Source organism: Camelus bactrianus, chromosome 5 (assembly GCF_048773025.1).
Source record: "Camelus bactrianus isolate YW-2024 breed Bactrian camel chromosome 5, ASM4877302v1, whole genome shotgun sequence".
NCBI classification, from domain to species: Eukaryota; Metazoa; Chordata; class Mammalia; order Artiodactyla; family Camelidae; genus Camelus; species Camelus bactrianus.
In genome coordinates this window covers 87,997,245-88,019,129 of record NC_133543.1, presented here as the reverse complement: position 1 = coordinate 88,019,129, position 21,885 = coordinate 87,997,245, and positions in this window count along the sequence as shown.

Sequence of the window (21,885 nt, the reverse complement as noted above, 5' to 3'; positions counted from 1 at the left end):
AAAGGGCAAATCTTTCAGGTATGGTTTTAGGAGCCACCTAAAAGGGGCAGGGCTGGACCTGTTGGGAAAGGCATTGGAAGAGTGAATTTCCCCTGAGCCCATCCAGGGGTTGACTGTGTGTCCCACCGGTTTCTGTGGCCGTTGTCTCTGACCCGGCTCTGTAGCCAGGAGGGAGGGGGCCTTCTGAGTCAGGGAAGGCCCCTTCAGAGTCAGGATCGACCTGAGGATGGTGGAGGAACCAGGCCCTCACCCCTGTGTTCTCTGTTCTGGGTAAGTCTTAGAGCTCTGCAAGTGGGACTCAGAGAGGTGGGGACAGGCTGGTGCTGGGAGGCAAGTATGTGTTCTGGGCTAAGTGTCTGTCCATGAGCCACCAGGCCTGGCGCAGGTGTGGGCATTGGATTTCTCTAAGGAGGAGGAGGAGGGGGAGATCTTTGGAGTCACTAGGGACTAGATAACTCTGCCCTTGGTTCCCTGAATAATCCCAACCTACCTCTCTGTCTGGGGGCTGTGAGGGCTGAAGCCTCCCAAGATTTGTTTGCTGTGTGGGGTTTGGATTATACTGATGTCTTACATCCCTCCACCTGGGGCACACAGAGTTTGGGCAACTTAAAATTTATTGTGTGACCACATCCCAGCCCCCTTGTCCCCCTTCACTTCAGCAGCCAGTGAAGCCAGGTGTGTGTGTGTGTGTGTGTGTGTTCACCAAAGTGACCCCTCCACCCCACTTGACTGGTGCCCCTCTAGGACACAGATTTGATATGTTTGTGGTTGTTCTCCACAGTGCCAGGCATAGGGCTGCGCTTATAAACCCAGCTCTCTGTCCTTCCTAAGCTCTAGCCTTAATCATCACCATGATGACCAGCCATGCTAAGGGACAGACTTGGTGGGATGTAGTTGTTGCCTGAGCCCTCGCAGTGGCTGCTGGTCCAGGGATGATCTGGATGGAGGCCAGAGCCTAACTTCGGGCCCTGGGGGTAGGACGAGGCCTGGAGGTGTCAGCTGGGCATCCCAGACTACTGCTTCTTGGTCTTGGCAGAGGGGCAGAGAGTGATGATGACGAGGCAGAACTCTTGGGCCCTTCCAGAGGCCATCAGGGCTCCTCCCCTGCCTCAGAGCTTCATGAACCTTTCTCTGTTCTTGAAGGTTTGGTGGGAAGTGAGTTCACAGTCTCCCTCCCTTATCTGTTCCTATCTCAGATGCTTTCTGACTTTACTCTCTGTTGGTAGGTCTCCCTGCTTTCTCCACTCTGCATGCAGCCAACAATGGGGTGGGTGCTGGGGGGCCACCTGAAGGCGGGTAGGGGCAGGGACAGGGACAGGGACAGGGACAAGCAGTCAGGGCTGAGATGGAGGAAGGAGCCAGGGGCACTGGCGGTGGGTGATCAAGGAGAGGGGAGAGGTGGGGGCAGGGAGTGTGTGTGTGTGGGCATGTGACAGCCACAGGGACAGGCATGGGGACAAGTGTCTGTCTGCATTCGGATGAGCTGGTTTCTGAGTGGCCTCTTGAGAGAGCCTGGCGCTCACCCATGACTCACCCCTCCTTTATCTTCAGGATGAATCTCCGTCCCAGTTCCAGCTCATGCCCACTGCTTCCCTGGCTCTGGGTCCTGCAGGGGACGCTGTTGCTGGCTGCTCTCTCCCCTTGCCGGGGTCCTCATTCATAGTGTAACCCTCACGAGACCTCAGCCACCCAGGAAAGGGCAGCCAAGCTGCCTATTGCCTCCCCAGAGGAGACATTTTACCATGTTCTTGTGTTGGATAAACATCTCTTGGGCTCCCAGCTCCCCCAGGAGTCGGGGCTTAGAAGCTACTTAAGCATCTGGGCTCCCAGCCAAGGCCCTCCCACTGACAGTCCTGCCACTGAAATGCCACCCTTTCTGCCACAGACACCCTCTTCTCCCTTCCCTAGGCCAAACTTCTCTCCTTGGGCCACAAGCCATGTTCACATCCCATCTCCACTTGCGGCCTTGTTCCTCCTCTCCCTGCTTTGGCAAGCACCCTTCTCACAGGGCCATCTTGCTCTCTTGCAACTGTGAGCTGTCCTCACTCACCCCCCTGAGCTGGCTGTCCTCTGCTCAGACCACACTGCCCTTCTCACTCTGGTGGCCTCTTTGTTCCCTCAGGCCCCATTTTCCACACCTCTCTCCTCCCTGGCTGGAATTTGTGGCCTGCGCCTCTTCTCGGCTTTGAGGAAGGTTGCCCACCTAGGCGCACAAGCCTCTAAGCTCCAGCTCTGGATTATTGAAGACCAGAGGTGTAAGCCCTGTCGGGTGGCCTCCTTAGGGTCCGATGGCAGCCCTACACTCCGATTCCTCCCTTGGTCCCACATAGCAGCCTGCCAGCCTCAGGAGAAGGAAAGGTGGGGCTTGGCACCCCTCCTGAGCATTCCTGCCAAACCTTCTCTGACCTGGGCGCCAAGGGGCCTGGAGGGCATCTCCAGGTGCCAGCCGCGCCTCCTTGCTCCCTGCCATATCCCAGGACAAGTGGGTGCTTGTTGGATGGTGGTGGGAGCAGAGGGGAGGAGACTCCAGGCTGCTTCTGCCGCCTCTCTCTGAAAGCCAGCCCCTGGGGTCAGTTCAGCTGGCCTCTGCTCAATAGCCGGGAGCCATACTGAGTTCAGGAGGTTCCTAGGGTTAAAGGTCCTGCAGCCTCCCCTGAATTCCTGTCATGGGGTCATACACCTGTGATGGAAGTTCTGGGTTTCTAACCCCCTCTAACCACCTCTACTATGAGTTGAATTACTTCTTCATTCTCTCTCTCTAGTTATGTACAATCATAGACCCCAGAGCTGAAAAGGATCTTGGTTAGTGGTTCTGAACCTTGTGAGGTCAGATTCCTGTGAGAATCTGATGAAAGTTACAAATACTCTTGTTAGGGAAATGTATGTGGGCATGTACACACACAAACACGCAGACACACACACACACACACACACACACAGAGACGCACACAACATCATGAACCCCCTCAAGCCCACCGAGGGTCTTGATTCTTACAAACCCTGTGTTTCACAAATGGGCACACTGAGGCCCAGAGAAGGGAAATGACTTTCCCAGGGCCACACGAGTGGTTGGCAGAGCCAGGACCACAACCCAGGTGTCCTGACCCTGCGCGAGGGAAGTTTTGTTCTCAGAGGCAACTTTTGCCTTCCCCAGACTGCCTGCAAGATAGGTGGGCCTGACCATTCATTTATTCCAAACTTTTTTTCTTTTTAGTTTTAGGGTATTCATTACCTCAGTTTGTAATAGAATTTATTTCATTGTAAGTTTATGTATTTCTTAAATTTATTTTTATAAAGATGTAATTGACATACAACGTTGTGTAAGTTGAAGGTATACGTGTTGATGTGATGCATGTGTATATTGTGATGTGATTATTGCTGTTGTGTTAGCTAACACCTCTTTCATGTCACATAATTATCATTTCCTTTTTGTGATGGGAACGGTTAAGATCTAGTCTCTTAGTCAGCAAGCACATTTGAGCACCTGCTGTAAGCCAGGCGTTGAGCTGGGAGCTGAGACTAGAGCAGGAATGCAGGCAGCCCATTTTCTTGGCCTCAGAGCAGGTGTCAGTCTGGTGGGAGAGAATCAAGTGCAAACAAGTAATTGCACAAACGCATTGTTGGAAACAGCACGATGGAGAGAAGTAGAGGATGTAATGGGAGCTACCGGAGGGATCAGATGTAGATTGGTAAGGCAGAGGAAGTGGCATTTAAACACGGCACCGAAGTGCAGGTAGAATTTAGTGAGACGCAGTCTGGGTTGTGGGAACAGCACACGTGAAGGTCCTGAGATGGAGAGGAATTGGGAGTGCCTACAGAACTTCACAAAGGTTTTCTCTGGCTGCTGCTGGCTCCTCCTGAACTCTGCTGTCTGTGTGGGGTGTGTAGGGGTGGATTGCAAGGGGCGAGGGGCAAAGAAAGGAGACCTGGGGAGGTGGTTGCAGTCATGGGGGTGGGGATGATGATGGTTTGGGTTAGCGAGGTGACTGGCCATAGAGAGGGCTCCCTGAGGATGAGGCCAAGACTGATTCAGGACGAGAAGGGACAGGACATGGAGATGGCTTGGAGGTGGGGTGAGGAGTGGGGGGTGAGGTGAAGATGACTACCTTCATCTTACGAAGACCATAACTGGTAAGGCTTCATCAGGCATTCCTTCATTTTAGTTTAGTGAAGTATTTCATAAATACAGAAAAGTGGGCATGCTTTCCACAAACTGAACACGCCCATGTGTCCATGTAAACAGGATCAGCCAAGAAATAGCGCATTGCCTGCACCCAGAAGTCCCCCTTCCTGTCCCCTTCCAGTCACTAATCCCCCTTTGAGGGTTATTCATTCTCCTGACTTCTGCCAGTATAGATTTACTTGTTGTAGAACTTCTTATAAAGGGAGCACATCACATGTGCTATTTTGTGCCTGACTTCTTCTGAGCAACATTGTGGTTGTGAATTTCATCCATATTCTTGAGTTTGGTTGTAGTGTCCCTTCTCACTGCTGCACCGTGTTCCACCGTGTGAAGACATCAGTTCTGCTATTGATAGGCATTTGGGCTGTTTCCAGTTTGGGGCTATTGCACACAGTGCAGCTATGAGAATTTTCGTGTGAGAGGATCCTGTGTTCTAGTTTCTGTCCGGTAGACATCATCCCTCTATTTTGGTGGTGTCTCTAGAAGACTCAAGCATCTCAAGAATTAGAGGCATCATCCCACAAAGGGAGCACTTCATCATCTTGGCAACGGACATGAGAGACATCCTGGGAAAGGGGAGGATTCCTAACTCTGTAATATGTCCCTCTGTGGTGTCTCTTCTCATCTTGCCACCCTCTTCCCCCACGTGGGGCTAAGGTGTCAGAGGGGAAGGAGGAAGAAACCCTAGAGGTCTGTATTCAAGTAAGGGTGGGGGGGTCAGCTGACTACCTGTCTCAGCCTTACCCACTCTCTGGGGGCAGGTCTGGGTCCTGGTGTGGGTCAGGAGTGTGTGAGGCTGAGAATGGGCCCACACCCTCTAGTCCTTCTCTCTTTCCTGAGGGCAGGAAGCCAGCTACAGCCTCCTTGTTTGATGTATGAACTTGCCAAGGGCCCCTGGCACCAGAACGGAGTGCCGCGCCAAGGGCAGGCAAGCCAAGGCAGCCCCTGGAGGGGCAGCAGCCCAAGAGTGGGAAGCAGAGGCTGCCATCTGCAGAGAAGCCAAGCATGGGGAGCAAAGGAGATTCAGGTGATGCTGAGGGTCCAGGTCCCCTTGCTGACTGTCCCAGCGCCGATTGCTTTTGGCCCATCCCCATCAAGAGACCCTAACCCTGGTGCTTTCGGCCAGCACCTCCCTCTCCAAGCCTGAGTAGCTGTAGGGCCCAGAGCAGGAAGCTGGGTCTCCAAACCCACCCCAGAAATAGGGGATGGAGAGACCTCAGCTTTAGCGTTCCTTTCTGGCCAAGAAGAGGAGAGTGTTGGGGGTGCTTCTGGTGATGCCTGTTTCCCTCATAAGTCTGTGAGCCGGTGTTTTCAGGCCAGAGCCAAGGTTTGGAGAATTTGGTATCATAGGACGTGTACCGTATAGATGCTCAGTAAGGGTTACTCAGTGAGTGGATGGATGGCGAGAGTGGGGCAGGGAGAGACCCCAGGGAAGGAGAGAGAATCCAGGTGGAGGCCAGGCACAGGGCATGGTGTCGGGAAGCTGTGGCCTGCTGCTTTTCTGCCTGGGAAGCTGTGGTCTCTCCTCCAACTTAGGGCTCCTCTTGGCACCCAGTGGGTGGGCACAAGCGTGGGGATAGGAGCTGGGGTGAGGCCACCTGGGTCAAGCTCAGGCATGACTGGAGGTCAAATAGGAATGTCTGCAGGGTTGGAAGATGTCCACTGACAGCAGGCCTTTTTGAGATCTGAAGAGTGTGGGAAGGGAGGTGGTCGGCTGGGGCCGGCAGTGGGCGGCGGTCGCAAGGAGGCCAATTGCTGGGGGCTCTGTCCTCTGGCCTCAGCTCAAGCTTTCACCTCTGCCCAGCTCCTCTTGGCATTCCTGCCAGCATCTCCTTCTCAGGAACTTCTAGTTGCCCCATCAAACCCCATTTCACCCCTCTTCCTGCTGCGGCTGAAACCACAGTTGTCGAGAATGGCCGGGTGGGTGCTTAGACCCACTCCTCAGAGCCTTCTGGCAAAGCCTTCGTTTGGTGCTCTGTGGGCCCTGCTGCCTCTGTGTGAAATGTTGGTTCTGCACCCAGTGGAAACTTCCTGGTTCTCATTTATCTGCTCACTTCTCAGCCAATCTGCCTTTCTACCTACCTGCTCCTTCTTCCAGCCACCACCTTCTCTTTTCCATCCACCCTTCATTCTTGTCTCCATCACCTTTCCCTTCTCCCACTCTCCCATCCTCTGCCAAGTACCGGGCACACACATGTGGTCTTCCCCAGTGAGTCCTCACCTTCTGTTGGGACACCCTGTGCTGTGGGGGTGGGTTGGGGTCAGACATCCAAACACATCATCCTGAGACAATATGCAGGGAGGCCTGTGCAAGCTGTCACCTGGTTCTGGGGCAGGGAGTGGCTCTTCTGCCTGGGACAGTCTGGAAAGCCCACCCAGAAGAGGTAACATTTTGACAGGGGTCCTACAAGATGAATAGAAGTTCACCGACGCAGAAGGGAGCCAGGGCCATTTTTGTTGGGCCCAGGAGTGTGAAAGTGTGTACTGCCCTCAGGGAGCTGGAGTAGAGGGTGGGAGGGGAGAGGCTGGGAAAGAGTGGGTCAGCATGGGAAGGGCCGTGAATGCCAAGCTGCACATTTTGGACTTTAGACTTAGATAGGCCATAGAGAGCCTCTGAAAGTTTCAACCAAGGCTGGGAGGGAGTCTGCATTTGAAACTATCCCTGGCACAGGGTGGAGGATGGATGACAGGTGGGCATGGGTGATTGGAGTCAGCTGATGGGGTCATTCTCACGTGGCTGTGGATGAACCAAATGGTTGTGTGTGTGTGTGTGTGTGTGTGTGTGTGTGTGTGTGTGAAGGGGTGCTTTCTGAAAGCTGGTTCCCTTCTTCATCCCTGACTTCACCTCCACCCAGCCTTTCATCCCCTAACCAACAGCCCCAAGACCCCGGGTCTGGCGGGCCAGGAGTTAAGCCGGAGAGCTCACCTGGGGGAGAGGCGGCTGGCTCTCTGCCTTGTCCCTTTGGCTTATTTTCACCTGCTGCCCAGCCCAGACGTTGCTCCCACGGAGATCGGGCAGGGGACAGGCCTGGCTTTGTTGGGACCCTGAGACCCAGCCTGGCCTGTTGGCTTTGCCCTGGAAGGGCTGGAAGATGAGGAATGGAGGCGGCGGGGAGAGATGGAGATTCCTGGGACCCAGTGCTGTGAGCAGACTGGCTGCTGAGTTCCTTGGCTGCCACTTCTGGCACACCCTGGTCACATGCCTGAGGGGGTGAGCTGGGGGTGCTTGGCCAAGTTTGGCAAGAGGTGGGTGGGTCGGAAAGTGCCCCAGGGCCATGTTCTCCTTCCTCTTCTGCTTCCTGTTGTCCAATAGCTCAGCCCGTCCCTGCCCTGAGGAGGTGCGGTGCTCTTTCTTGAAGGATCAAGATCTTTGGGTCCAGAGTTGGCTCTCCTCCTGATCTCTATGCCTCATTTCCGCCTTCTTTCTCTCCTTAAATCTCTCTTATGCTCTAACTGTTTCTTTCTGTGTCTGACCTGCCCACCTCTTAGGAGTTTCAAGTCCCTTTTCCAGCCTCTTTCTTCCCCTGAAAGGCAGGAGGCAGGGATGGATGGCCTCTCCCTTACAGAGGAGGCACAGAGGAGTAGTGGTTACACAAGTGGCCTTCTGAGTTAAACTAAGTTTGACTTCGGGCTTTGCCATCTCAGGGCTGTGTGTCACTGAGCATTTTATGTAACCTCTCTGTGCCTTGGTTCCATCTGCTGCCCTTAAAAGCACGTAGGACGGTGTGGGGGATATCGATAGCATTTAATCAGGAGTAGCTGTTGTTGCTGTTTTTATAGTTATTGAGTGATTGTATTAGTTCAAGTCCTCTGAGAAACAAGCTGGGCTTAAATGTGTGACGATTTTATTAGAGGAGATGCTTGAGTGAAAGGAAGGAGCCAGGGAGGATGTGAGAGCCCTCAGATGGCAACGTGAGTCTGACCCTGAGTGAAGAGGAGGCAGAGGGAGTGAGAGTGGGATGCAAGTGTCCTAGACCTCTGTGCAGTCGAGGGAGAGTTTAGCAAAGCTGACAGGGAACCCAGGAACCAAAGTTGGCCGAGTCGGCTCACCCCCAGGAACAGGCCTGTCTTAGAATCGCTTTGACAATGGCAAGGAGCAGCCCGAGGGAGGTCCGGCCTCAGCGAGCACGGTAGTGGGTTTCAAAGCGTACAGCTGGGCCCCTGCTCCTGGCACAGGAGGTCTGCAAGGTGCATTTTGGTGGCCACCACAGGGCCTTGAGACTCAGGACAGAGCCATGGTCCTGAGGTCTGAGGTGGGTTGGGAGGGATGGAAGGGGGTGACCAGAGGAGCTGGGAGAAGGCAGCAGCCTGAGTCCTAGGCTGTTATGTCCCCTTCCAGGCCTGAGCCTGCTTGGTCTGGCTGCTAGGCCTCCTCGCCTGGGACCTGGCTTCAGTCTGGGTCCTGGCTGTTGAGTTACTATCCTTTACCTTAATCATGTTAAATGGTTGGTCCTGCTTGGAGCAGAGGGCTGGCTCCACCTGGCCTCTGACACTGCTCTCTGTCCCTCTTCTTCCTGCTGGAGGTACTGAGGGGGAAACTGAGGCCCAAAGAAGGTTCTGGGTAAGTAGGGGCTTTCAGGAATCAGCATTGCAGTGGCCTCCTCTTCCCCTCTGGACAGAGCCATCCACCTCAAAGTTCATCCTAGGGGAGGCCTGACAGCCTGACACTACCCTTAACACTGACCTTGGGTGTCCTTTGGGACTGGCTGGGCTGGCCGGGCTGGCCAGAGTGTGGGACAGGGGTGCGGAGAGACAAGCCAAGCTGCGACACCATTAGGGGAATGAAGTTGGAGCAGGAACAAGTGTTTCTGGACGCTGAGCTGAGGCCATCTGTGGCGGTCGGACCAGACCCAGCCCAGCCAGACTGTCCTCTCCACTGCCCCCAGGAGCTCCCCATCACTGCAGACTGCATTGAGATGTGTGAGCCGCCCAGACGGCCTCTTGAACCCCAGCCACTCAATATGCTAAGCAGGGCTAATTTATTCCCTTGCTTCTTAATGGAATTGCAGCAAAGCCAGCAGGGAGTGAATGTGTTGGAGGTAGCTGGTGGTGGTGGAGGGCGGTATTCTCCATGGTTCTCTGCATATCTTGCTCCAAGACCCCTGGGCTCCAGAGTGACTTGACATTTTCCCCGCACCGACCCCAGCTCCCCATCCAAAGCTCAAAGAGGAGGCCTTGTAGTGAAGGGAGCAGGGTAGCTGGGGACAGGTAGCTAGATGAGTTCTTGCTTGCTGCTTCCTAGCTGTGCGCCCTGGGCAAACTACTTAGTGTCTCTGAGCCTCAGCTTCCTTACCTGTAAAACAGGGAGAATAGAGCCCAGCTGACCGGGCTGCTGTGAAGAGCCCATGCCAAGCTCTGGGACGCTGTGGGCAGGTGGCCCCGTTTGAGCCTGTCTACATGCTGCTCTTGTTGGCGCCTCTTTCCCTCTTTTGTCACCCTCTGCAGTCTGGACTCCTGAATCCTGAGGTCAGCGGGGGATGCGTGTGCAGGGAGGAGGCTGTTCTGGAAGCTCTGCTCTATACTTCAGGGATTGGGGGTAAGGGGTAGGGACAGATGAGCTGACAGCCCCATGTGAACAAAATGAGACAGGTTTTGTGGTGGAAAAGTGTGTAACCATGTGTTGGGCTGATCTGGTTGCAAGTCTGGGCTTTGCCACTGACTACGTTTGTAAGCCTCAGTTTCCTCATCTGGGAAATGGGAATGTTAGCACCTACCGGCAGGTTTAGGAAGGGGATTAAGTTGGCTGACGTTTGTAAAGTTACTGGCATATAGTAGGCTCTCAATACACATCAGTTTCCTTCTCCCTCTGGAAATGTCCTTCGAAATCATCTGGTTGACCCCTTCACTGGCTGGCTTGGGCAAGGGCCTCACCTCTGAGCCCTTCTCAGAAAGGGCGGGGGATAGGGAGAGCCCTGGGCTTGGGATCTCTGACTTGGCAGACAGATTAGAGGTCACTTAGCAATAATGATAATGAATGCCCTTAAAAAGAGACTCACGCAATACTCACAACAACCCCAAAGTGATGCAAGCAGGTATTATCACCCCATTTCACAGATGGGGAGTTGGAAGCCCAGGGAGTGATTTGTCCATGGTCTTGCCGCTGTCAGTGCAGGGTTGGGACATGAGCCAAGTCTTAGGGTTCCTGGTTCTCTGCACTTGGCCTGTCTCCTACCTCTTACCCATCTGTTGAGCAAGACAGCCCCACTCAACTACACGGGGAGGGGGTGTGCAGTACAGGTAAAGGGAGGGGTTCTTCTTGTTCTCAATGGTCCCTTGGGAGTAAGAAGTCATTGTCTTGTTTGACTGGTCAGTCCCTCTGGGACACTCCCACTTCGCTGTCTGGTCTCCAGCCTTGAAGGCACCCACCTTCTTCCCTACCAGAATGAGGCAGAGTGGGGAATGGGTGGGGGTTAGCCTGCGGCAGCTGCCTTCTTTGGGGTTAGGGTAGGGTTAGGCCTGTTGCCCCTCACTCAGGCTGGACCGGGAAACGCAGCTACCTCTCCCTCAATTGCCTCCAGCAGGTTGACACTTCTGACCTCCTCCTCCAGGAAGCCACTTCTTGTCCCAACTCCCCAGCACAGGAGCCCCATCCCCCACCCCTGCTTCCCCTTCCCCCTAAGCTCCCCAGCAGCCTCTGTGGCTGTGAGAACAGCCCCCATCTTGCTTCCCAGACCCACTGACTGGGCTCTGGGGTCTCCCTTCTCCCCCTCCCCTTCTCCCCCCATTTATCTCGGGAGGCAGAGGCCCTTTGTGAAGCTCTTTGTGTGGATTTGAGATCCCAAGGTCAGTCAGGGGGACAAAGGGACACCCCTCTCCCCTCTCCATTGTCCTATCTCTTCCCAAGGATCTGTGTGTGTGTGTGTGTGTGTGTGTGTGTGTGTGTGTGTATGCACATATGTGTGTGTCCATGTCCTAGCTTGGTGTCTTTTATATGGAAGGGCAGGAGGAATCTTGAAAGAATTCAGGGAGGCAGAGCAGTCTTGGGGCCCCTACACCAAGGCTGAGAGGCCCTTGTGGGAGAAAGGAGACTAGGTGCCTTTGAAGAGGGGTGATCGGTCCTGGGAGTGTGTGGGGTAGGGGGGCCGAGTCACTGACTCTCTGGCCCCAGGACTGGGTGCTGTCACTCCTCCCCCCACCCCGATTCCATCTCTGATTCCATCATTCTGTATCTGTTTCTCTCTCCTTTCCCGCCCCTGCTCCCCCTCTCTCCCTGCAGCTCACTCTCTCCATCCTATCCCTCATTCTCACCCTGGCATCTGCCTTCCTTGGCACTGTCCCCTCTCACCCAGGACAGACCAGGCAGGCACCCCTCCCCGTTACTTGATGCCAGTTCCAGGGAGGCCCTGTCACATGCTGCCACCCCTGTACTCCAGCCCTTTCTTGACTTCTGCCCTCATCTCAGCTGTCCTAGCCTTGACTCCCTTGCCCTGGGCCCCTGCTATTTCCGCCCCCCTCATTCTGCGGGTGCCTCCTCCCAGGGGTGCTATCTCCATGGCCCCAGCCGTGGCTCCCCTTTACCCTGGCCAGCCTGATGACCCCACGGTCTAGAATAACACTGGGTGGCTGGCTGCCCGCCGGGGCCTGGCTAAAAATAGACCCATGCTTGGTGTGCTTTCAGGGCAGTCTGGGGCAGAGGTAGGGTCCAGCCCACAGGTCCTTCATGGGCTCCTTGGGGGACATACTCTGCCGGGGCCCTGGGGCCTCCCCACCACCCCGCTGCAGCCAGAAGCTTGGTTGGAGGGCCATGGGCCCCAGAGACACCTGGGAGGGACTTTCTGGTGCTGGTGGGTGACACATGGGCTCAAAGAGGCAAGCTGAGTGCCAGAATCAACCCAGGATTCCCAGCTGGTAAGTGTCGATGGTCTTGACTTGAACTCAAGTCCGGGCTCTCAGACTGGAGGCACAGTTGCTCCAGCCGTAGCTGGCTTTTCTGCCCACAGGTTGCTTTAAGACGAGTTCTCATTCCCAGCTTTGCACTTCTCTTGCTTTGGACTCTGAGCAATGACTCAGGCTCTCGGAACACAGGCTTTCCCACCTGTACGAGGGGGTGTTCCACCTCTTGGGGCTACTGCTAGGCACGTGGCTGCTGGGTCAGTGGTTGACAGGACTCCTGGGGGGTGTCCACAAGCTCACCAAGCTGGTAGCCTCCATCCTTTTCAGCCCCAGCCCTGGACACTCTGTCTCCTCTGGCCTTTTGGATCCCTCCCTGGGTCTCGGTCTTCACGTCCTCTCTGGTCTCCAGATGGCTCCAATCATGGACTCGGGGGCCCTATGGGGTCTGCAGAGCTCCCTGGAGAGGACAGCCTGGCCTCTGCCACTGTGTGCAGAGTGGGTGAAGGGGCAGCTATGGGCTGGGTGCCCAGTGAGGGCCTCCATCTGGTCTCTGTGCTTTAAAATTCCCAAGAGCCTTTGTGTTGTTGCTCTCTGAATATTCTTTTAATTTTATTGCTGCTGTTCTTGTTTCATGGATGCTTTTTCTCCTCTGATCTCTCTGAGGAGATTGCTAACTTTTTCTCGAAGTTTTCCTCCCATGGATTCTACCTCCTTTCTCCAAGTTGCTGCTGGTCTCTGCTGCTTCTCTGCTAAGCTTTCCTCGGATGCCTGGGAAGCTGGGCTCCCCATTTATATTTCAAGTGGGACATTAACGGGTGGATTGTTTGCACTGGGGTTGGGCATGGACCCACCCAAGGCTTTGCTGGCTCTCGAGTGTCCAGCTGGACTCCTGCACTGGGGAAACTGCTGTCAGTGTCTCTGAGTCTCTCCTCCTGGGCTTGCCAGATTTCCAGAGAGGTTCCCACTTTTCTGCCTTGGGGTAGGTACAGGCCTGGGTGCTTCATATTCAGTAAACACTCACTTGACCCCCTCCTTCCTATCAGTACTCGTGCCCGCAACTGTGCCTGGTGGTCCCGGGGCCAGAGTCCACTGTCTTTCCAGTGGACTCTTGTCTTCTGCTGGGGGTCAAGGAGAGGATCTGGAAATCTAAGCACTTCTTCAGTGTCCTGCCAATCTTCCCGGTTCAGGTTAACATTGACCCCTGCCCTTAAATGTGTTCCAGTGCCACTGATCCTAAACCTTTAGGGGGTTCTGTGCTGAATAATCTGGCGGCTTCCTGGCTTTTCCCGCAGCCATCTCAGGGTTCAGCTTTCTCAGGCTCACAGTTCCCACGAATACATCTGCTCTCCAGCTCCCAGAATTTTGACACCGTTGTCACGGGTGATAATCAAAATATTTAACAAGAGATCCTGGGGACTGTGCTGGGAGGCTGGAGCAGGTCCTGAGGCCCCTCCTGGGCCAAGAATTTGCCTTTTCAGGTCCAGGGAAGGGGCTAGAGCAATGGGAGGGCGGGTGTGCAGTAACTATTTACCCACTGGGCCAGAAGTATGTTAGTTCTCAACAACCGCAGTGGTTGTGCTGTGCTGAGCATCACTTCTCTTCTGCTTTCTTTTTTTGGTCCTTCAGGCTTTATGCTTTAATTAAAAAAAAATCTTTTCTGTTGCTTTCAAGGAGTTTCAAGAGGGAGCAAAAGTAAATGTGTGTGTTCAACTGGCCAACTTTTCTGAAAGTATGCACTGCCCTTCTCTGGGCTGGGGCCTCCCTCACCTGCAGTGGAGCAATGCTGGCAGGCAGAAATGCTGTGACTGGGGAGGAGGGCTGGAAGATGCAGCCTTTTCTGGGACCCAGATGCAGGAGGTCCCCCACTCTCCTCTTCCTAGGTCAGCTGTCTTAGTTGTGGCTTTGAGGGCACTGATGGGATGTGAGGTGTGAAGCCACCAGCAGGTGTGAAAAGAGCAGCAGAGGATGTGGGAGGTCAGACATTAGGAAGCACTTCCCAGCCAGCCAGGGCTATGAAGCCAGAGAACAGATGATCTGGGGATGCTGTGGGGTCTCCCTTCTGGAGAATTTCAAGCCCCTGGTTGATCTGGGCTAGAGGGGATCTGCGGGAAGGCAGGGGGCTGACTGGGATGACCTCAGGCGGCAAGGATTGGATTTTGGTCTCTTGATTTCCCTTTGCCAACCCCCTCTCTTCATCAACAGAAAGCTTCTCTCCATGGGAGGCAGGGTCCCTCTTCTGTGGTGCTAAGGGACAAGCCTCTTAGGGAAGAGGAAATTTGAAATGTGAGAGGCAGAGATATGAGGAGGTCTGGGGGTCTAGAAAGAGACTTAAGGGTGGGGAGAGACCCCACGAGGGCCCCCCCACCCCAGGGCCCAAGGCTGGAGGGGAGGGGCCTCCTCAAGGGGGATGGGGGTTTCAAGGAGGAAGACAGTGGGAGGGAGGTTCTTAACTCCAGGACAGACCCATACTGACATCTCCTATAGTCAAGCAGGACGTAGACAAAGAAATTCCTGTCAAGCAAACTCATTTGCATATTCTGCATCCAATTTGCATGTTATTTGGGGTCCAAAATGGCTAGAAATTTCCTTTGATACCTACTTTTCTCTTTCCAGGGGTACTCAGCTCTACCCCTGTCTATTCTTTCCTGTCTACAGGGTCCCAGCCCTGAACCTTCTGCTCCAAGACCCTCACCTTATCCTGTGGGGGCATGTTTTATGTATTTCCATCTATGCTGTATACAATTCCTCTCTCTTCAGGATCTTTTTTTTTTTTTTTTTTTTTTTTTAAGTGGAGGTGCTAGGGATTGAACCCAGGACTTCCAGCATGCTAAGCACACACTCTACCACTGAGCTAAACCCCCACCCCTCCTCTCTCCAGGCTCATTTTTGCTTCCTTCCTTTGGCTCCTTAAACAAAACATACCCCATTGCTAACCAACTCCCAGCCCTTTCTTACAAACTTTCAGGAACAATAATGGGGTTCCATCAGCCTTTCCCTAAGAGGGCTCCTCCCTGTCCTCCAAGCTGCTTCACAACTCCCACCTCTACCTCCATCCTCAGCCTGTTCACATTTTCCTCTGTCTCCCAGACACAGAAACTTAAGGAAGGGGACAATCGGGTGCTAGACAGAACTAGGTGTGAGTGGCCAGGAAAGGCCTGGTTGAAGAAGATATTTCTGATGGATAAGGAGTAGATGTCTGGATGGGAAGAGGTGTCCTACTCCAGGAATCTAGGATGACCATGGCTGGTAGGAATGGGTTTTGGTTTTGGTAAGAGAATCCATACAGAGGGTGCTGGGCTGAGTAAGGTTGGAGATTTGGGGACAGGGGAGCAGGGCTGGCCTGCTTTCCTGCTGAGGTTTTGTGCTAAGTCATAGGAATCTGAAGACTCAAACCTCATTTGGGGTTTAGAAGAGTTGGGGAATAGTAGGGTGAAAACAGAGGCCTCTCTGGCAGTGTGGTGCCACATAGGAAGTTCTTCCTGTTGTCTAACTTGAGTATTTCCTGCTGAGTCCTGACCATTTCTTCCTGATTATCCTCAGTGGGGATGGGAAGCTCAGGAACTCACACCTATGCTTTCTCTTCTGTCTTCCCTGCTTGAGAGGCATCCCTCAGTTCCTTCTCTTCCTGAGTTCCAGCTTTTTCTGGGCTTATGTGCCCCATTCTACTTCTCCTTTGGCCTGCTTCCAACATCTTCCTAACAATGCTGTTTTGGCTTCATCCTGCTAGGACTCCCGGCTGCTCTTTCTCGGGTGTCCAGTCTCTGGATGGCAGTGTGAACTGTGTGTTCCAGACAGGGTGCTCTAGCCCAGGGCTCTGGCGGGGACTGTCTGTCTGGTGGGGGAGGGGTAGGCAGCTAGCAGACCCAGGGAGGGTTGTGGGGCAGGTGAACTTGCTTTTACAGTCACCCCAGAGTGCCTGCCCCTCCTGGCCCCAGGTTCTAAGATATTTGTCCAGTAGCTCCCAAGGGTGCCTTGATGAGTCAGGTCTGGTGCCAGACATTTTCACATGTATTGAATCCTCACAATTACCTGTGAGGTTAGGATCCTTGTCTCCATTTTGGAGAAGAGGAAATAAGTTCAGACGAGAGAAATAATCTCTTCAGGTTCATACAGCCAGTAAATGTCAGGGCCAGGATTTAGACCCTGGTCTCTGCCGGCTTTATACCTCAGTTCTTCTCTTTGGGAGGTGGCAGTGGGGATGACGGAGGTGACACTTCCCATGTCCCCGGCATGGTCTCAACTGCACTGGGAGGTGAGAGAGGCAATCGCAGCAGTACCCATTCCCCAGAAGAGGACACTGAGGCTCCCAGAGGGGCCGTGCCTGAAACCTCGTCTGAGGTGTTGCCTCTTGTCCTCGGGTCCGACTCCTCACCCCTCACGGCCTCATGACTCTGCTCATCCATCTACAGGGCTGGGATGGGGCTGGGGTGCCCAAAGCAGGCTGCACCAGTAACCCCCTTCTCTCTGGTCTGTCTGGGGCCAGGCCTGCCCTGCTCTACCCTGAAGCTCCCAGACAGAGTGAGAATAGAATGTGCCAGAAGTCAGGCTCAAGTGGATCACAGAGAGGGTCTGGGATCCTTCTAGGAGGGGGGCAAGGAGCAAATGGAAATCAGCAGGCCCAGGAGAGCCTCCAGCCTTGATTCAAGGGGGTGCAGGGATTTTACCCATGTCTGATGCAGGGTCCAGCCAAGGCACACCGAGGTGCCAGTTTTCCTGGCTTCTGTGGAGCAGTGAAGGATTCAAGTCTGGGGACTCTTGAGGTTCTCCCAGGAGCTTGTTCTGGGCCTGGCCCCTGGGCACCAGCTGTGGCCTTCTAGTCAGGAAGCAAGTGCTTGAGAGCCTTGGCCCAGATCTGGTTCCTGACCCCAGGGACTGCAGCCGGGTCCTTGAGGGTCTCAGCTCAGACTCCCTCTGGGTCTGCCCCTTCATGATCAGAGTCTGGAGTGGCGGGAGTCCCTGGGAGCCCTGGGTCCGGCTTGCTTCTGGAGCCTGGAGATGAAGCCATGTCGCTTTGTTTTGTGCCTCGGTTTCCCTGGTGGGTTGGCTGGTGGCATGCCATACTTTCTCTCCTCTTTCTTTATTCCTGTCCTCTTCCCTTCCCTTGAGGCTGGTGAGGCTGACCCTTCCCCGCTGCTCTTTGTGAGATGGTCAGAGCCCTCCACCTCCCTTCTGTCTGCTGTCCCCCACTTCCTCCTGCCCTCTGCTTGTCTCCATCTCTACACTCACACCCGCTCTCTCTCACTTCTCTGGTTTTAGACAGCCTCAGCTCCACTGCCTTTCCCATTTTGGATGTCTCTCTTGGAGGCTCCACTTCCCCTCTTCTGTCCTTATCCAACTTGGGGTCCATCTGGAATCTGGCTCCTCCTGGCCCTCCTTCCTTCTCACAGCTTCCTGAACGTCTTCAGGGCACAGGGGTCCCACTTTCCAGTCTCTCTCCCATTTCTTCTCTCTGTAGAAACCGTAGTAGGCGGTGGGCCCAGGAGAGGAGCCCAGTGTGGTGTCCTGGCTGGAGAGGGGTGAGGAGTGCCAGTGAGTGGGAGGAGGATGGTTGTCCAGTGAAAATAGGCGGTAGGTGGTGATCTTCTTATCTGTATCCACCCCCATTTGCTCAGTCTCTGATGTCCCTAGCTGCCTGCCAGTCACTGTCACTATCTTTTCCTTCCTGGGACTAGGGGCTTTAACCCAGCTCCCTTCCTTCTGTGCCTCCCATACCCAACTGCCCTCTCTGTCCAGTTGGCTGGTTTCCCAGGAAGGGGAGGGGGGCTGTGTGGGAGGAGGTAAGGGTGAGGTGGGTGGTAATTGTATTGTCTTGTACCAGTTCTGATGCAATTGGGCTTCCCAGACTGGAACCCCCCACCCCCCTGCCCCCTCCTTCCTCCCTCTCCTCCTGCCTTCTCCATTCATCTAGCTCTGTCTCCCAGTTCCATCAGAATCAATTAGACAGTCCCTGCTTTAATCTCATTGCAGGAACCTGGGCTCAGACCCAGCAGCCCAGCTCCTAGGTCTGCAGTCCCTGTGCTGGCCCCTGCAACGAACACCCCAGGGACAGAGGGATGACCAGGATGACCTCAGGGCCCCTGTTCTTACTTCTCCACCCCCAGATGCTATGGCCTGCCCCAGGAGGCAGCCCAGGCCCCCAACGGATCAATACCCACCATCACTCCAGGTCTGTCCCCACCCCTCCCCTACCCACCGTTTATCATGTCAGCTGCTGGGTGGTGAAGGAAGTCATTTGGAAAGGGGCCCAGAGGACCCAGGATTCTTAGCCTGCAGAATGCAGAGTGGTGGGGGTAGGGTGGTGATGGGGGCTTGAATAATGAGCCGCCAACGCCTAAAGGCATTTATTGTGCAGAGAGGGTGACCAAGTGGTTCTTCCCCAGACAAGGCAGTCTGAGAGGAAAGGGTCTGGAATTTGAGAGCCGGGATGGAGGTTAGGTATCAGGAGGAACTTCCTGCCTGTCATGGGTCAGAGACCTGGGTTGGTGGTGATAAAGGGGAGAACGAGAACATAGGGGCTCACCTCCCTGGGATATCTATAAAGGAGCAACGTTTCCTCTTCTCTCCCTCCTCTGTCTGCAATGTTGGGCTATGGCAAAGCAATCGAGCCAGGAATGGTGGGGCCTTGATCCATTCTGGATCTGCTACTTTTCAGCTGTGTGATTCCTGGCAAGTCACATTACCTGTCTGGGCCTCGGTGTCCTCATGTGCAAATCATGTTGGGGTCGGGGCAGGGAAAGGTGTTGGGTCTCTTTCAAGTTTAACTGGAATAAGTGTTGGATATTAAGGAGCTAGGATGCAGAATAGGGAGGTGGGTCCCTCGTCAGGGGCGGGTAGAGTGGAGATTCATAAAGATCTCACTCTTCTGGTGCAACAGCAGTAAGAACCCGGAAAATGACTCCCCACTTCCAGGGCTGGAAAGCTGGGGTAGGGACCCAGTGGGTTTAGAAGCAGAAATGGCCCACCTTCCATCTTTCTTTTTTTTATTCATGCAATCAACCAAGCAGTCCACCAGGTAACTCATGTTTATTGACCATGTGTCCTACATCATGCTGGGTGCTGAGTGCTGGGAGTGCAACCATGAATGACTGACAAGGTCCTCTGGGAGCTGGCAATCTGCTGGGAAGGGCGTGAGACAGTGACGAAGTGAGCAGATCTATCAACAAGAGATAGTGCTAAGTGCTGTGAAGCAATGAACTTGCTGGTGTCACACAGAGACTGGGAGCCGGAGGGATGGAAGGACTCCAGTGGGGTGGTTAGAGAAGGTGACCTTGGAACCTATATGAGATGGGACCCCAGCTCTGCAGGGACCCTAGTTCTGTCACTGTGTATGAGTCCTGGACCTTGAATATGGTTGGGTAGTTTAACCATGAGTGGGGCTGGTGAACTCTGTCCCTGATGGAGGTGCTGAGGCTCTGGGGAACCCAGTCTTGGAGGTGAGACCCAAGTGGGAGCTCCCTGGGGGTCACAGGAGGAATTGCTATAGCTGGGAGGGTGATAAAACTAACTCTAGTTGTGAGAAAGCACATGGAGAGCTGGGCCTGCCAGAGCTGTCCCCATCTGATGGAAGAGAAAGGCTGGGGGACCTCTGGGGAATGGCCTCTGTGCAGCTCTCTTGGTGTGAAAGCAAGACCCGGAGCCTCTGATCAGATGCCCAAGCCATCTTACAGGAGCTGCCTTTGTTCCCCTGCAGACAAAACCAGCCAGGGGCACTATGGCCCTGGGGACCTGGGACAGAGGAGACTCTGTGCTTACTTTTTCCCCAAGGGGCTGGTGGCTGTGACCTGCTCTCTTGTTTCCCTGACACCTTTGCTGGATGCCTCTGGGAAGTTTCCCGTTCTTCTGGTCACTGTGGGGGGGGTGGGGCAGAGTGGAGAGCAGCCCCCTCGCTGTGAATGTCGCCTCCATCCCTCCTGGCTCTAGACCCGAATCTCCTCCCTGGCCTGCATTCAGAAGCCAGGTCTCCAGGCTGAGTGAACAAGAGTGGAATGTGGAGGAGAAATTCTTCCTCCTTCAAGCCCAAGCCAGACCCACAGTCCAGCTCTGCTTGCCAGTCTGGAATCTAGGAGAGGAGAGGAGGTAGAGGGAGGAAAAGCGAGGGTCCCAGGGGGTGGGAGACAGGCCCAGGGTCTGTGGGAGCCTGAGCAGGGTAGGGAGACAAAGAGTCCCCAGAGGATCAGTCAACCCTTTGAGGATGGTGGCCAGCTTTTCAATAGTTCCACTGGGGAGGCCAAGGTGAGGAACTGGGGGGGCTGCCGTCAGCTACCTACGTGGGGGCTGCAGAGAGATTGGCGTCTGATGTGAGGCCCCTGTGACTGACCAGACCCTGCCCAGGCTTATCCCAATTCGTGGTCTCCTGTGTCTGAGCATCTGAGTCTGGTCCATTCTGTGGGGTCCCGCGTCTCTGTCCCTGATGCTTGGGGGCCTGGAAGGAGAAATCTGGGGTGGGGGCATGCAAGAACCCACCAGGTGCCAGATGCATTTTCTGGTGCATTGAGTGCTTTGCGGAGAAAGAGATTGAAGTTGGAAGGGGATTGAACGCCCTCCCCACCTCTTCAAGATGCACGAGTTTGGGTGAAAGAGGAAGCATAGGGATCCTTGCTAAAGCTTTCCAGAAGGTTCTGGGGGTCCTGGAGCTGCTCGCCTCAGGGTTCTGACCTCCTCTGGGGATGAAAACAGAACCGAGGATATGTGACTTCCCATGAGGCACCAAACTCCCGAGGACAAATTTCTGCATGCTGTTGGGATTGTGCACAAGAGGACAGAGTTCATCAACCTTCGACCTTTGGGAGCTGAGTTACTGGGCCTGAAGCTATGTGGGGCGATGGGCTAAGAGAGGAGACCTGGGGAGAAGCTCCAGACAGTGCCAGGTCTGGCTTCCTGTCCCTGTCGGGTGCAGACTCTTCCCTTGCTCTCTGGAGGGTCACTGGTTTAAGGACACCTCCTGCTGGCCAGTGGGTGAAGTGAAGGACTCCCCACCTTCGGAGTCCTTTTCATCAGTATTTCCTTGTTGGGAAGGGCAGAATCTAGAAATCTCTTCCTTCTCTTCTTTCCTTCTATTTGATGAGTGCTTTTCATGCCCTAAGTGCTCAGAAGACTTAAGAATCCTCTTAAGGAAAATCATCTTGTCCTTGCCTCAGGGTCCAGGCAGGAAGACACTCCAGCCTTTCTGAAGAACTTCCTTCCATTTAAAAGATTCAACCTGGGGTTCCTTCCGATTCAGCTTTATTCCACCTACTGTGGATTAAGCTCCATTTCCTCACATCTCACATCTGATCCATTTCCTCTGGTGCCAGGGTGGGGAGGCTGTGGAGATTGCAGGCCCCCAAAGAGGAGGCAGGCCCCTTCTGCAGGCCTGGCACAGACTTCGTAATGCCTGGCACTTCGCTGGAGGTCATGGGCATGAGCAAAGGCAGGACCTGCTAGGGATGGGCCCATATACTTCCTTTCCACTTACTTGCCTGATTCCACCTTTCATCCAGAGCCTTCATGGTGGTGTGTGGGAGGGAGGTGATGGGGTTCCCTCTTGCCTGGGAATTGTGGGGGGGGGCGGGGTTGAGGGCCCTAACATCTGTCTTTCTCCCTCTCTCTGTCTACGGGCCAGCAAGGCCCCCTCTTTCTCCCTCACTGTGCTCCTGCCAACCTCCCCCAAAGCCCTGTACCCCACTGCCTTGTCTCAAGGAGAGGAGCTGAAGTCGGGGCGGGGCAGGGCCTGAGAAGTCTGCTGGAGTAGAGGAGAGCTTGGCCCTGGTCCTCAGGCTGCATGTTGGGAAGGAGACCCTGCCTGGAGCCTCCTGATGCTGTCTCTGTGTCCTCATCCTTCCCTGAGGAAGGGGCCAGAGAGACAGCATTGCCAGGGAAAACGTCCCTGA